Source organism: Oxyura jamaicensis, chromosome 7, assembly GCF_011077185.1.
Source record: "Oxyura jamaicensis isolate SHBP4307 breed ruddy duck chromosome 7, BPBGC_Ojam_1.0, whole genome shotgun sequence".
Classification (NCBI taxonomy): domain Eukaryota; kingdom Metazoa; phylum Chordata; class Aves; order Anseriformes; family Anatidae; genus Oxyura; species Oxyura jamaicensis.
In genome coordinates this window covers 18,448,085-18,465,019 of record NC_048899.1, presented here as the reverse complement: position 1 = coordinate 18,465,019, position 16,935 = coordinate 18,448,085, and the positions used below count along the sequence as shown (strand labels likewise).

Here is a 16,935-nt window from a genome sequence, read left to right as displayed (position 1 = left end):
GCTCGGCGCGGCCGCCTCCCCGCCGGGCGGTGCCGGGCTCTGCGCCCCTCGGCCGGCCCCGGCCCCAGCCCCGGCCCCGGCCCGGGAACCGCCGCTCCGGCGGCCGCTCAGCCCCGGCGGCCGGGCTCCGGCAAGAGGCGGGCTGGACTCCACGCGGAGCGGAGCGGGACGGAGGGAGAGGGAGGGAGCCTGGGAGCAGGCGAGGGAAGGCAGCCGTTGCCCGCATAGCTCCCAAAGGGGCTCTGAGCTCAGAGCCCAACCGAGTACACGTTCCCCGAGATGCTGGCTGCAGAGGGATGGGAGGGCAACACCGCCTTTTGGGAGATGGAGAGCCAAATCCACACGGAATTATTGTTATTTTTTAAACCCGAATAAAGCGTAAGCCACGTTACTGTGGGTTTCCATACTATATGGTCAGCCATGCAGAAAACTCTGACCTACCACATCCCTCGCAATCACAGGTTTCAACAGAAGCTGCCTCTCCTACAGAGCGGGATGACAGGGTGATGCTTGCTCCTTCCACACCAAGCTCACCGATGCTCAAGTGGTCCAGAACAGTCACGAGTCATTACTGAATCCCAGAAAGGTCTGGTGTTGGAAGGGACCCTAAGAGATGGCCCAGTTGCAGCCCTCCTGGTCGGACACCTCCCACTAGACCAGGCTACCCAACAACTCACTGAGACAGTAGTGAAAAAAGCATCAGTAAGCCATGATGTCAGACACCAGAAATTCAACACCGAGGAAAAAGGTTTAAAAGAATATGCACAGGTATTAGAAGAGTCAAGCTTCATAAACTACCTTTAGCTGCTCTGGACAGTGCCTCCGACACTACAGTCACTCATTGTTTACCACTGCTAGCAATGTTTAAAAGCAGTAAATGTAAAAACAAAAGGAAAGCAGCAGTGTACCTCAAACAGAAGTGAACCCCAAAGCTGGCAAGGCAAGCCAGGATGGCTTCAAAATCAGCTCAAAGAAAGCAAAGAAAAAGCCTTCTTCTTGGGCACAGCCCAGACAAGTATGGCAGCTCCAGACTGCAGGAGGCAGGTGGCACGAGGGGACAGGACAGGGCGCCAGCACCACGTCCAGGTGGCATCAGGACATTCTCCTCCAGCTCCACCCAACAAGCATGCATGCTGTTGGCTACAACTACCACACAACACTGGTTTATTGACCACACCGGGGTCCTGCAATGTGCCCTGGGAACAGCTCCCCGTTGGAACACAGTGAATTTCTGGTTTAAGCCATATCTCCGGATATGACAGGTGCTATTGTCTCTAACCCAGAATAATTAACATTTACTATTCATCTTTGCTCAGAAGTTCACACTGCTGAATAGACTTGCAGATGTATCTTTAGCAGGTAAAACCAGCTGCACTTCAGAGAAACAGCCTTAAAATCAACCTGAGATCACACTTGCCCAGCCTGAAAACTCTTGCTCACACAGGATTGATTGTAGCACATTTTCCCATTTCTCTGTCCTCCAGAAGACCATTCCCAACACGTATTTCTAACCTGGAGGAAGGGGAGCAGAGCCTGCAACAAAGACTGGGTCTAATAAGAAACACACAAAAGCCGTATTAGAAAAAAAAAACATGCTCTTTAGGGAAGGAAACCCAATGGTAAAACCACCATCCTTTAGCTACCCGGCGCAGCACGTAAGCCGAGCACCACGACCCGTGCGGCTCGGGGACAGCTCCACGCCACGTCTTGCAGCACGCCAGCGGCTGGAAGCAGCTCCCTAACGGAGCAGCAGTGGAGTGGAGCAAACCATTTGTCATCCACATCGGCCCTGCATGGCGGAGCCCTTCAGGAGCTGCTTGCAAGGGCCCAGCAGCCTTCGTTCCTCTCCTCGCTGCCCTCAGCCTGGTGCCTCCCGATGCCAGAGATGGGATGTGCGGACTGCCGGCCGCGCTGCTCGCTGGGTCTAGCAGCACGCTGGGAAGCTCGCTTTCCCCCCAGCATTACCATCTATCGGCTGTCCTCTAGAGGCTGTGCTTTGGTCGGGATGCTGTTATTGCCTGGATGGTGGGAATAGATCTTAATCATCAGCTCCTGATGCTGTAACAACCCCTCTATGCCTAGTAAATCATACTCAAAGAGATTGCACTGCTATTCAAGCCACGACTCCTCATAAATTATTCACCGCCCTGCAACTGCGATCAGTCCGCTGCTAACGCGGCCACCTTCACTGGTGCTCCAGAGACCGCCATGCGGGCGCCTGCAGCTCCGTCACCCCCCAATGGAGATCTGCCACCCAAGCGTGCAGCTCACTGGAGGAGGCTCCGTGCTCCATGCAGGCCCTCGCATTGCCATGGAGGCTGTTGCCTGGCCCAGCAACCCACAGGGGTTTTAGCAGCAGCGGCACATCCCCTCCTGCCCTACGGCTGCCCTGTCACATACCAAGCTCAGATCCCGTCCCGTAACAGGAGACGTCCCTCGGGCCCGGTGACCAGAGCAGCCAGAAGTGCCTGCAGCCAACCCAAACAAGTCATTTGGCTTCAAGCCTATTCCTTGTGTCCTGAAGGGCTCCCGGCAGCCAGCTCCAGGCACCTCTTCCCCCACCAGCAGCTGGAAGCAGAGAGCACGAGGCGCACATGCTGTGAACCAGGGGCTTCCAAAAAGGAGCAGGTCCACCAGCAGGGTCTGATGGCACAAGCATGCACACCTCGTTTATTCCTCCAAACTCCAACATGGCTAACAACTACACTGCCTTCTGCCAGCTACAAGACATGCTTCCAAAATACCATGCTTCCAAGTCTCGCTGTCTCTCCAAGACATTTACACTGAGACAGCACTGCTGTGTAAGCCCCATTCAACTTGCCCATTAAGGGCCATATTTGCCATTTTGCATACTATTGCCAAGGTGGAGTGTACCAACATGGCCTTTAGGGTCTTCATCTGTAACAAAACCAAACCCCAACATATCTTGCAAAACAACATAAAGCTTTCCGGATACATGGAATATGATCTTTTTTTCACGCAGGAAGCTCACTTATTTCACAACAAGCAGGAGGAAGCCACGCTGCCACTCACAATGTTCCTGAGTTCAGCTTCATGCCACTGCTGACCAAGATAGCAGCATACAGTGCTGAACACGAACCACAGCAGAGGCAGCTGTGCTGGGAGGAGAGGCATTATTAAGGCAAATTTCCTGCTAGCAGCAAATGCTTCTGACTTGATAAAGCAAAGAATTCTTAAATCATTAGAAGTGACGTAGAATAGGCTTTGCATTACTCCTTTCCCAACAACTCTGGGCAAAAAGACTCTTGAATAACTCTTTGATTCCTTATTCCTTACAGGAACGTCAGTCTGCCAGGAGATTAAATGCAACCACCATTCAAACACAAAACCCCCAACAAGGAGAAGGTATGTGGTTCACACATCAGTAGCATCTGATCATTAGAATTTCAGTCCTGAAAACAAGGCGACAGGTTAGCCGGTTGCACTGAAAGCTTTCGGGGTGCACAACTCTCATGATGCTGTTTTGATTATATGCCCATGCTTCACGTTGTTGTTGCTGACTTCCAGCCATTCAAATCTAGGTTGCTCTAAGACGAGCAGACCTATTTTCATGTTTTTGTACAGGTTAAACTCTAGACACACTGTATTATTCCAAGTAGGTGCTCCTTTAACAGATTTGTTGTGGAAAATGAAATTAGGTCAGCTGAACAATTCTTACAGTAATTCAGATGTGATTTCACTTTCCTCTTCTAGAAACAGCGCTCTATCCACTGTTTGTCATTATAGATCAATGTTCAATGAGGAAACGAGGGAAGGCATCTGGATGAGAACAACGTTCTGCTGGAGGGTACCGGCAATACAGAGACCAAATCCAAGGTCTCTCTCAAGCCACGGGGTTATTGCATTAAGCCACTGATCTGTGTTCTTCTGTCACTATGCACTTGTCCATTAAAGTAGGCCCAAATCCACTGTAGGCAATTCTTTGCTAAGACAAACAGTGACATCTCACACCACCACAGAGAAGAGGAGCTACCAGCGAGATGTCAGCACTTGCTATCAATAACAATCTTACCGTCAGCACAATGAAATTACATTCCTGTCCTGAGAATACTGGATGCTGAGCAGGAAAGGGAAAAAGGGTGATGGGATGTGCAGCAGAAATGCAAGTCAACTATTTGCCTTTGTTACCAGGAGAGAAATAAAATGGTTGCATTTCCAGGACAGAGGAAGTGAGCAGCAGCCCATTCCAAGCGCAGAACATGTCACGCTTCCTGACAGAAGAGTTACAGCCTTCTGCTGCTACAGAACTTAATGAAACAGCAGAGCTGACAAATAAAAAAGAACACAAATTACACTTCTACATTCATTAATACTTTAAGTTAAGATGCTGCAAACATGCAGTTCCCCTGTAGCACACTATATAGCACTCGGTACCCATCCTTACAGTTATACCATGAATCTTCAGAGGCAGATCCGCCAAGTGAAGGTGACAATTAAGTTGTTTTATAATTCTATCATCCCCCAAGGCCCTCGGTATGGAATAGACAATATTAAAGCCCACCCCCATTTTGTGCTCAGCTGGTACCAAGGCAGCATTCTGGTGCATGGGAAGTAAAGTGCAAATACATTTGTCAGCAATCTCCATTAAAGAGGCTGTAGATGAACCAGGCTACGTGCACAAAAACCAATTACCGAAGCACTTCATATTCAAACGTTCAGTGTTAAAACTGAGGTAGCAGGCAGTAATGCTATGTATCTTTGTGAACATCCTACTGCACTCAGAGCTGCTCAAAGTTCTCGCTGTCCCTGCGGAGCCAATGCTGAGTTACCTGCAGTTCAGTCTGCTCTCCTGGGGAAGCAACAAGAGTCGCTGCTCTTTGCAACCCTGCAGTCAACCCTCAGGTGATTCCAAAACTTGGCCTCACTTTGAGGAGAAAAAAGGGTTAATCTAAGCTGCTGACATATCATCTATCTGTAAGGATAACCTTAGAAAAAGAATTCTAGAACTTTAATTTGCTTCCAGGTATGCTGCCAATGTAACCTATATATTACATATAGGATACGTTAACTGACCACTATCCATCTCATCTCTCAAGACAGATGACCACCAGTGACACTTGGTGAGGCAGCTGCTCACAGAAGGACCAGCGGGTGCAGCTCACAAGGACTGCCCTGGGTGCCTTCCAGCTTCTGGAAGGCAAAAATTGCAGAGCTTCCTCCAACAAGCAAGACAGCTCACCTTCCTACCCACCCCTCAGGCTGTCAGTCCCTCGTCAGGCTGTTAGCAAAGTTCATGTACAGTATCACCTCAAAATCCCATTTAAATGCACCGTTTGTGAATGTAAAAGCCATACGTCTCAATACAAAAAAAAATAAGTTTCAGAAAAACCTTTTACTTTTCCTTTTTTTTTTTTTTTTTGATATTATTCATTTTTGAGAGTTAAGTGCTTTCCAACTCATTCGTTTGCCTTAATCCCCCAGCCATGCACCATGAAGTACTCTGACAGGCAGCATCAACACACAGTTCCAATCCCTCAAACTCAGGTTTGCAACTTTTGCTTATTACATTGGGTATTTCAATAGCTCATGAAATGGGAAAATTTTCAGATAGCTGCTAACTATATCAAGTGATACTCATTTTTAGGCAGGCTACTTTTCTCCTCAAATCATTTACACCTTAATAGACTGCATTGCAGTGAGAAAAACCATCAGAACTTAAAACTACTTTTGCCTAAAGTTTCATATAACAAGTACTGGAAGCACATGAATTTTTCGTTAATGGCACAAGCCAATTGAATTCTTAAAGTCAAGTTACTATCTGCGTGAAGTCTAGATACACTTCTGAAGTGCCATAAATTCAGAGGCTTAAATTTTTATGAAAATGTGCTAACTCCAGAAGCATGAACATAAAAACATCAGTGTAGAAAGAGGGATTTTACAACACCTGCTACTGACACAGCCAAGTACCAACTGAGCGGTGCAAGAGCTAGTGCTAACTGTGCTCTTGATTAGCAAGCACAATCTTGCTGTTTTAACCAGGAACGCAACACAACTCAGCAAAACTAAATGCCACAACACGTAGCATATATTTGACTCCAAACTTCTGAGTTGTATTCAAGAAAGTGTAGAAAGCAAAGAACATAAAAATAATGGGGAGTACAGTCTGGTCCAATCTATAGCTGGGTAACAGACTCTCCAACAGAGAGTCCGTTTTTGTACTGCAGCTCTCAGTTCAAATACAATTATACCATATTCCCAAAGCAAACAGCTCTCAGGTTAGAGGTTTGTGGTGCATCCTTCTACTCAAAAAGAGTGCTGTTTCTCATTCAAACTAGTCTACTCCAGAACAATACATATATAGTTCTATATGTAGTCCTATATACTGTATAGTTTATTTTGTATGATATATGCTAAGCCTACGACTACGCCTGCATGCTAAGCCTACGACTTGGCATGGAATTACACCACCATGCTTTCTGATTCGATACAAAAGCAGATGGATGGAAAGGGCTTAGACCCCTTAACTCCCCAGCCACTGTATTTCAATAAGCCACCTGTGTGTTACAGAAGGCTTGCATCAAAAGCCTGCTTAATGCCCTTCTGCAACTGAACAAATCGTGACATCTGTAAAAGCTTTTAACGTTTGCTGAAACTGTTTAAAGCTTCTGTTTTCAAAAATGTAGTACCATGGTAAAGAATGTCATGTGTAACCAACTGGAGTAGCCGTGTTTTCAAGCCATCCAAAAGCTAACAAGCCAAGGCTTTGTAACTACAAAGATCACCATTTGGGTAGGTGCTAAAAGCTACTGACTAACCCAAGGGGCACTGAGGTACCTAAAGCAGAGTGGGGAAACTGAGCATGCAAAATCAGCCAACCCAAACAGGTTCAATTCCTAAGCAACTTGCTCCAGCCTTTATTTACCAGCAGCTATACCTGAACACCTAACACTGTCTTCACAGCTCTGCCACGTTTGCAACTCCAGCCTGGTTCTGCCCTTCATGCATTATTTTGAAGGACAATTGCCCCCGAACCCAGCCAGCAGTTAGATAATAGCCGCTTGTTGACAAGCCAGCTAATCGCAGGCCGGAGCTGATTAGTCAAAACTACGGCAGGACATGGGAAGTTTAAAGCAGGACAACAGACAGACAGACAGCGGTGCTTCAGAGCCCGCTGGTGAGCTCCAGCTTGTGTGGATCTGCTTCGTTGTACTCCAACCACCTCCTCCAGCAGAGGAGACACACAATTCTCCACTGAGACGCAGAATTTTCTATAACCTCTGGAGCGTGCTTACTGCTGAGATGCTGTAGTGTGGTACCTAAGCACAGACAGTTGGCAAATCCTCGTTACTTCAAGGGTGGAACAGTGCAAGAAGGCACTCCAGGGAGCTAAAGGGGCTCAACCGTTTCCTTCCCAATTTGCTGGGTTGTTAACAGGTGAGAGGTGGCAGAGGTCAGACCGGACACGCAGAGACACTACTAAGGAAAAAAGGAATAAAAAACATTGCCACTGAAATTTTATGTTGAAGCACAGGTTTACATCAGCTGGAAAATGCTGTTGAAGAGCAGCACCCCTACTTGCATCAGATTTCTGTATGTTCAGTCTGTGTAATGGACACTACTGAGACACATAATTTAAACCTTAAGAACAGTATTTTCCATTTAAGACAGATTTTATTTTTCAGTAAAAGATAAATATTTCTCTCAATGAAGTAAGATGGTGCACCAACTCCCCCTTAGAGTTTAACACCATTCCACATACTGTTAGGCCACGTTGCTGCTAAAGAGCCAATAAAATGGATATCCAAGTATCTACCAAATTGTTTTAACACAAAGGCCTCATCTTTTATGACTTCAGAAGATCTGCCTGAAACAGAAGCCCTTAACCCCAATGCCAGGTAGAAACGCAGCCCTACCTATGAGCATAGTTCTGAAGGGATGAGCTTGTTCCCAAGGCCTCTCACCCTACACGAGGGCCACAGCAGCAGGTCACGGTCTCTTTGTCTTCCCTGCCTCTGCTCTTGCCCTCCACCATTAGGCAAATAGTTTCCATGCAATTTCATCAACAGGATAAGAAAATTAACATAATTTTTGTACATACAAAAAAAGGGAATGGGGGGTTGGAAAATTCACTTCCTCGGTTTTGCTGTTTTAGCTCCCAAGCTAAGCAAGGCCAGCTGCTCAGGAAATACCATTGTAATGAACACATTATTGAACATGGAAGAATCAATCGAGATTTCTGTCAAAAACTTTCACATGCTGCAAACAGGCCAGAAATCAAATGGCTCTTCCAAAACAATTCTCAGCCATGTTAAACAGCATCATCTTTCAAGAGCCAGGCACATGATTAATTTTTTTTTTCTTTTAAATCACATGCTAAAGAAGTGAATTACAGTAATTTCAATAGGCAGATGTGAGCTACTCTTCACTGCTAACATTTGCCCTAGCACCTCTGCTTTCTGACATTGCATTTGCTCCAAACCAATCAAGGAAAAAAATGTAGATAGAAATTAATTCCTTTCAAATAAGAAAGCTTATTCATTTTGCGACTGCTTTCATCTTATATTTTCATCTTATATAGTGATAAATTTGTTGACACCACACAAAGTATGAACTATTTTAAAGGATAGCATAATCCTATCTCATTATGAATACTTTGGAGGTTTCTTATTCAGTTCACAGTAATGAAAAACCCTGATACCAGAATTCCTACAGCTGCTAGAGACTACCTACTACAACTGTCATTTGGGAAAGTTCTTAAACAGCTCCTTTTAATCTACATGTTTTGTAATTCAATGTAATTAATACTTTCATCAGTCCTAAGAAGAATAATAAAGAAGGTACAGAAGAATAAAGGTACATCTCATAAGCTCCTTTAGCTATCTAATTTCAAGGTACAGAGAAGAGATGTTGTCTTGGAGGTGCACGCTGAAATCACAAGGCAAAGGAAGTGGTGCAGCTGGTGACAAGTGAAATACCAACTAGATACAAGGGGAGAAAATACAAGGGGAGAAGAGAAAAGAGACACTTCCCCATTATGATGGCCACAGACTGCTGTGAGAAGCTGTGAAGCCTCCACGCATGAAGGTGGCCCTGCTTCTCAGGAGGTGAGCATGGAGATCCACAGGTCACTCACGATTTCTGCAATTTTGTGAGCAAAGTAACAAGTTCCACACTCACCGCTTTCAGACCCCAACATGTCAGACTGGCTTGCTTCTGGTTTTGGTTATGATTTTCATGATGACATGCCACTCGGAGGTGAACACCTCCGGCAAGTCTGTTCTCTTGCAAGAGCAAGAGGGGGAATCTAACTGCCTATATAGCTCCTTTTCTAAGTACATCTTTGGGATTGTTATTAATTCCACAAAAAGAGTATCTGCCATCCTCCATGAAGTCCTACAGTCCAGATCTTGCAACACAAACAAGTATTTTGTGTAACTGAACTTCTTGTAGATTACATACTCTTCCATTACCGTGCTGAAACAGATTTGCTGAGTTTCGTGGTTTTTACCTAGCTGTGTTGACCATATTACAGGATCATCTTATGGGCATTAGTACTGCAATGTTTTATTTTACAGCAACTGAAGTCTAACATATTCAGCATCTCCTGTGTGGTTAGTTACTCTACTGTACCTACCGAAGGTACCACCTCCTTCAAGGACTATACATTCTCCATGGGGAAAAAAATAATCAACCTTCTGCATCATGAGAAGATATCAACCTGAAGGGTACAGTTTACTTAAGAGAAAAGTAGGCTCAAGTAGCCACTTTCTTATCCCCCCACCTAGCATCAAGGAAAAAGCTCTATATATAAATAAACCACCAAGCCTCTTCTGCCCTCTTCTTCTCCATTGCTCCCCAAAACCTTCTGCTTAGTGTTTTCGATAAGCTGTCACAGTGACTTCACATTACTATAGGCATACCCAGCCCTTAAACTCCACTCCACACTGATACCTCATTCATTTGCTCACAAGATGTTAAGCTCAACTAAATCCACAGTAGCATCTGAGTTAAGCCAGGGCTTTTTCTCTTTCATGGAGTGTGTTTAAAAGCACATATCTATTTTGTCATCGAAGAAGCTTAATGAACTAACACGTACTTTACGAGCAGCTTATTAAAGGATGATCCCTAAACTAAGCAAGATGTCTGAATCCCTTAAAACATAGTAAAAGCACAGCCTTTTACATCAACTACTAAAAGGGCTCATGAGCAGCAGAGTATCCAATGCATCTGCACTAGGAAGTCATATAATTCTGTCAACACAGGCATGGCTGGAGGAAGCTGAGAAAACATTGTGTTATTATTAGTGCTGTCATGTTTAGGGATCCAGTGTGAATTTCACATGAGGTGCAGAACACTGCACTGATGGCAGGAACACTGCTGAGACGCTGGCTTGCATACACTCACCAACAGATCATCTCACACACGGAACTGCTGTAAGGTCAGAAAGCCACCCTGGGCTCAGACAAGCACACATGCCAAGACCATTTATTAAATGCCACTTAAACAAAAAGAATCTTTAATACTTGTGACCAGGTAGGATATGACAACCCAAAGTTATTTTATTTAAAGGTCTTCAAGGTCCTAAGTGGTATGGATAACAAGCGTTACTCAAAGAAATTCTCATTTCTAATGCAGCGCAATAGAGGGTACCTTCACTCAGGGAAGCTTCCCCTTTATCTACAACCGTTTATCAGTTGTACCATAGGGAAGGACTTAGAGATGGCATGGACAGTTCTGCAGCATCACCTTTGAATATTTCAGCACAAACTTCATCAGCTATGTGTTTTCAGACTTGATTCAGGACAGAGATCAAGACTCTTTGTTGCCAGCTAATGTGCAGAATACACTTGACAACGACCAGGCCTGCTCAGGCTATGCTTCGGCCAGGTTCTGTTCCACTATAGTTTTGTTACTGCAAGGAAAGCACATGTAGAAACAGAAATCAATTTATTACTTAATGATCTTGATGCAATCCCAAGTTTTCAAATTCATCCAGCAAGATCCAGCCTCCAGGAACTGTTCAAGTTCACAACGCGTTCCTCATCAGCTCATGGACAACAGGCCCCAGCTCTGGGGTTGGGGCTTCTGCACAGACACATTCCGCCTCCTTCCCAGTGCTCATCTTCTGTCAGCCAGCATACGGGACAGTTGCTGAAGTAACTGCTCCACCAGCACACTGAGTATTGGTAATGGAACTGCTCATTTTGGCTGCTTCAGGGTGTTGTTTTTATTTATTTATTTATTTCTCTGTAGAAAAAAAATATAAAATACTTCGAACACCATTTTTTCAGCTTGGAAATACTCAACTCATTATTATTTTTATGAATAGTTGATTTGATGGACTAAGTCTGTAATTGTGCCACATAAACCAAAATACAGCTGGAACAGTACTGACACTGCCGCCAGTAACTCTGGATGCAGGCCAGGGAGAACATGAAGCAGATAACACAAAGCCACTCGTGAAAAAACAGTGCCATCTCCACTCTTTGTCTCACTGCCTTTAAAGTATCATTTTCAGGCTTACTTCCTTCATCACAACACGCCATCTGTTATTCCAAGGGGGCACTTGTCCTAAATGAATCTTTGAAAGTTGCAGGGACACCAGTTTAAACAAGGAAACAGCTTGTACTGAGACACGTTCTAGCTGTCGAGGACATGACCTGAAAGAGGATGGAAGCTCATTTTAGACAAGAATTTCTTTTTCCAGGCTGCTAGAGCAGTTTGCTCTCCAGTACATTTTCCATATCTGTTCTCTGAAAACTCTGTGAAGCTTCACATACGCATCTAGCCAACAAGGTCAAGAACAGTTGGGCGCAGCTCGAAATGAAGGGCCAGCCGTACACAGACACCTGACCTTCCTGCGCCTGCCAGCGATTCAGGCCAGCACCTTCTCCGTGACCCTCACAGCAAACTGGGAAAAAATTCAGCCCTTTGACACCTACCACACAACGCAGAGCAGCAAGTAACCAAACAGATGCTGCAACGAAGACAACACAAAGAAACCATCCTATGCACTACAGCATGCATAAACCTAGAAATGTAACGGGACACATCTCAGTGCCTTACACTCCAGCTTCTCATAGACAGCATCGCCAGCTGAAAACAGATCCCAGAATTCAAAAGCAAGACCCCTTGGTTTGAAGAAAAAAAAGAAAAAAAATAATTTTGCAGTTAAACTCAGCTGAAAGCAAGAAACACAGCAAGAACCCATATCCAATGCTGGAACAAGTCAGAGGAGAGCCCTTTAGTCATAATACAAGCCAGACTTTTTTTTTTTTTTTAAAGGACACTTTGAAGTCAAGCTATGCCTAGGATTAGCAACTTCCATATCTAACATAGAAGAAAGGAAGCACACCTTTTATTCATCAATTCCAGTACCTCCAAGCACTGTCCCCGACACCTACTTGAAGGCTGGCTCATACAAATTGTTGCACGAGAACGCTGTTAGGTGGCACCTTTCCAACTACTTGGCATTTATATCCCAAACACAGATTTCAGTAAATTCCCTGTAAAACCAAAGAATTCCAGAAAACCTAAATACTCTGCTGCTCTTACCATCACCAATGCTTTCAGCTCCCAGTCAAAGCATTTTCCAGTGGTTCAGATTACTTCACAGAAGTTAACTTTAGCCTTAGAAGCTCTCAAGTTATGACATCCGTGTGGAACAAGCTTTGTGAACCAAAATCCTGAAGACCCTGAGAAGTACAAGGAAACAAACAACACAGCTTTGAAGCTGAAGACTAACAGGCTGCTTTAAAATTAAGGTCAGTCATAACAGCTGAAAGCTGAAAAGCTAAATGCATTTGCCTTCCTGAGTGGAGAGAATGTGGTATGTCAGAACTTCATTCACAAATTCAAATCCTGTCCACCTGGAGTAACAGCAAGTGGCTGTATTTTTCCTTCCCTTATCATTGGGAAAGGATTTTCAAGTGTCCACCCACTCTCAACTTGTACTATGGCTTTGAAACCCAAGTTCGAGTTTGCTCTTGGTGCTTGTAAAGCCAAATACTGACAACTAACCAAACAACTGAGGCAAAGGCAGTGTTCAGAACCTCTGCCTCTTCACCAGCTCATCACAAAGCCTTCACATGCTCCATTTCCACCAACAAAAAGAATTCCCCACACTAAAATCAACATCACATCACAACACCAACACAGGTGGACAATTTACATGCACTCCACCCCTCGTCCCTTCACCACGTTGTAACAAATTGCTCACAACTCCCTCCCCGGGGAGCACAGACTGCTGCTGCCTTCACAATCCTTTAGTGTCAGCACCGACAGCTCAGCCCAAGCCCCAGGTAGCTGATGCATGACTGGGTGATGATCTGGGCCAGATGCAACCGACAGGGGTTCCACCCCACTTCAAATCCACATCTTCCTAAATATTCCTGTCTATGCAGGGAAGCAAAGCAATGGTACAGAAAGATGACCTCCTGAGGCTTCTTCTAACCTGAGATTTCCCATGATGCTATGACACACAGGTGAAGGTTTGAAAACTGGTCAAATACAGCTTTGCTATTTTAGGTTCTGTTTCACCAAAAAAATCTGAATATTTACATAATGGAAGGAAAACTCTCTAATACTTCTCCCCCTCCTAACTTTCTGTGTGGTGTAAGAAGTGACACTGTTCTCTGCTGGAGGGGAAAAAAATAAGTCAGCCACTCCGCAGATGCTTTCAAAGCATATGCAAACCCAGAAGGATTGCCTCACAGAATTCAGAGTCCATGCTGCCTGTATACATTTGGTCATCTTAACCTAGCAAAGGGAATATCTACTACATGTTCACATTTACTTGCATACTGAGAAATTACTTTTGCTTCTAACTTTGTTCCCTTGTTTCACCCACTTCACATTTTAAGACAAAACACATCTCATGTTTTCCCCCTCCAGTTGGTCTGCAGTGAAAGATTCTTATACAAAAGCTACTTGAAAGTGTTTTCTCCCCTGCTTTCTGGATCCTCATGTTACATTCCAGTAGTTTGAACTAAAGTTCATTGCCTCTTAAGGCAGAGAGGCTGAACATGTGCTATTGCACTACCAAGTATCTCTCAACCAACTTCACCAACACCAGGACAGCACCCACAAAGTACTAGCAGAATTTGGAAGAAAGTCTACCAGAGCAGAAGGGATCATCTATTACTGAATCACTAGCACTGAAATCAGTTTCCTTGATTATACAATACTCCCCACTCCTTTTATTTTTAACCCCTTGTGCACCCTCTTCTTTAGTGAATTCAAGAATATGCGTGTTGCTACAGAAGACCGCATCCTACAGAATAAAGCAGTTCAGGACATTTCTACCCCTTATAACAAGCACACATGAAGCTTGATGAAGGTTCAAGCTTAAGAAAAACAAAAGAAGGGCTATTCATAACATCACTGGCACATGAAAAAATCTCTGTAAAGCCATGCTGATATTGCAATAATGTTTTCTGATATAAGTAATCAAAAATGAATAAGCTTAAATTGGTTTTTATTTTGGAATACTGTTTACAGAAGAGAAGAGCCATGTCCAAACTAACATTCTTAACAAAATACTCTGAACTATATTTTAAAAATATTTTGGAAGCAAAAACAAGCAAACGCTCACTATCAGAACTGAAAGGGTTTATCATAGAATCATAGAATATCCTGAGTTGGAAGGGACCCTTAAGGATCATCAAGTCCAACTCTCGACACCGCACAGGTCTACCCAAAAGTTCAGACCATGTGCCTAAGTTCACAGTCTAATCTCTTCTTAAATTCAGACAGGCTCGGTGCAGTGACCACTTCCCTGGGGAGCCTGTTCCAGTGTGCAACCACCCTCTCTGTGAAGAACCCCCTCCTGACGTCCAGCCTAAATTTCCCCTGCCTCAGCTTAACCCCGTTCCCGCGGGTCCTGTCACTAGTGTTAATGGAGAAAAGGTCTCCTGCCTCTTGACAACCCCTTACGAGGAAGTTGTAGACTGCGATGAGGTCTCCCCTCAGCCTCCTCTTCTCCAGGCTGAACAGGCCCAGTGACCTCAGCCGTTCCTCGTACGTCTTCCCCTCCAGGCCTTTCACCATCTTCGTAGCCCTCCTCTGGACACTCTCCAACAGTTTCATGTCCTTTTTATACTGTGGTGCCCAGAACTGCACACAGTACTCGAGGTGAGGCCGCACCAGCGCAGAGTAGAGCGGGACAATCACCTCCCTTGACCTACTAGCGATGCCGTGCTTGATGCACCCCAGGATACGATTGGCCCTCCTGGCTGCCAGGGCACACTGCTGGCTCATATTCAATTTGCTGTCTACCACGACCCCCAGATCCCTCTCTTCTAGGCTGCTCTCCAGCGTCTCATCGCCCAGTCTGTACGTGCAGCCAGGGTTTCCCCGTCCCAGGTGCAGGACCCGGCACTTGCTCTTATTGAACTTCATGCGGTTGGTGATCGCCCAGCTCTCCAACCTGTCCAGATCCCTCTGCAAGGCCTTTACGCCCTCATTTGAGTCCACAACTCCTCCAAGTTTGGTGTCATCAGCAAACTTGCTCAAAATACCCTCTATTCCTACATCCAGATCATTTATAAAAATATTGAAAAGTACCGGCCCTAAAATGGAGCCTTGAGGGACCCCACTGGTGACCGCCCGCCAGCCTGACGCAGCTCCATTTACCATAACCCTTTGGGCCCTGCCCGTTAGCCAATTGCTCACCCATCGTATGATGTTTTTATTTAGCTGTATGGTGGACATTTTGTCCAGTAGGATCCTATGGGAAACCGTGTCAAAAGCCTTGCTGAAGTCCAAAAAAATCACATCAGCTGGTTTCCCTTGGTCCACCATACGGGTGATCTTATCATAAAAGGAAATCAGGTTAGTTAGGCAGGACCTACCCTTCACAAACCCATGCTGGCTGGGACCAATGACTGCTTTGTCCCCCAGGTGCGCCTCAATAAGTCCGAGAACCAACTTCTCCATGATTTTACCAGGCACTGACGTGAGACTGACAGGCCTGTAATTGCTAGGGTCTTCTTTCTGACCCTTCTTGAAAATTGGCACAACATTTGCCAGCTTCCAGTCTACTGGGACCTCTCCAAATTCCCAGGATCGTTGAAAAATAATTGATAGAGGTTCCGCGATGACATCCGCCAGCTCTTTCAGCACCCGGGGATGAATCCCATCCGGACCCATGGACTTGTAGGGATCCAGGTGGAGTAGCAAATCCCACACACGTTCAGGGTCAGTTGGGAGTTTGTCATCCCCACCGTCCCGGTCCTCCAGCTCAGGGCACCCTGGGTCCCGAAGCCCATCATCGGCATTGAAGACAGAGGCAAAGAAGGCGTTAAGCGTCTCTGCTTTGCCTACGTCATCGTCTGTGAGGAGACCTTCCCTATCAAGGAGCGGCCCTATGTTTTCTTTAGTTCTCCTTTTTCCATTTACATATCTAAAAAAACCCTTTTTATTTTCTCTCACAGACACAGCCAGCTTCAACTCTAGCTGTGCTTTGGCCACTCGAACTTTCTCCCTACAAACACGAACAGCATCCCTGTATTCTTTCCATGACGCCTGGCCCTCCTTCCAGTAGCGAAACACTCTCTGTTTCCGCCTAATCTCCATTAGAATGTTCCTGGTCAGCCACGCCAGCTTCCTGCCCCGCCTGCCTGACTTGCGATATTTTGGAATTGCCTTATCTTGTGCTTCTAGGAGGCATCGCTTAAAGAGTGACCAGCACTGGTGGACATCGAGGCCTTCAAGAGCAGTTTCCCAGGGGACCTTACTGACTAGTTCCCTGAGCAGCCTGAAGTCCGCTTTCCCCACATCTAGGGATGAGGTTTTGGTGGCACTTTTCCTTCTGTCACCATAAATGTTGAACTCAACCACTTCATGGTCGCTATGACCGAGGCGGCCACCAATCACCACATCTCCCACCAGACCCTCTCTGTTTTCTAGCAACAGGTCTAGGAGGGCACCTTTCCTAGTTGGCTCCGTTAGCACCTGTACCAAGAAGTTATCATC

The 16,935-nt window shown here is 45.4% G+C and overlaps 1 protein-coding gene across 3 annotated transcripts in view; it reads right to left on the bottom strand.

The window, feature by feature from the left end:
* The window catches only part of AGAP1 (ArfGAP with GTPase domain, ankyrin repeat and PH domain 1), a 361,585-nt gene that overhangs the window by 290,753 nt on the left and 53,897 nt on the right, over nt 1-16,935 (bottom strand). The window lies entirely within an intron of this gene.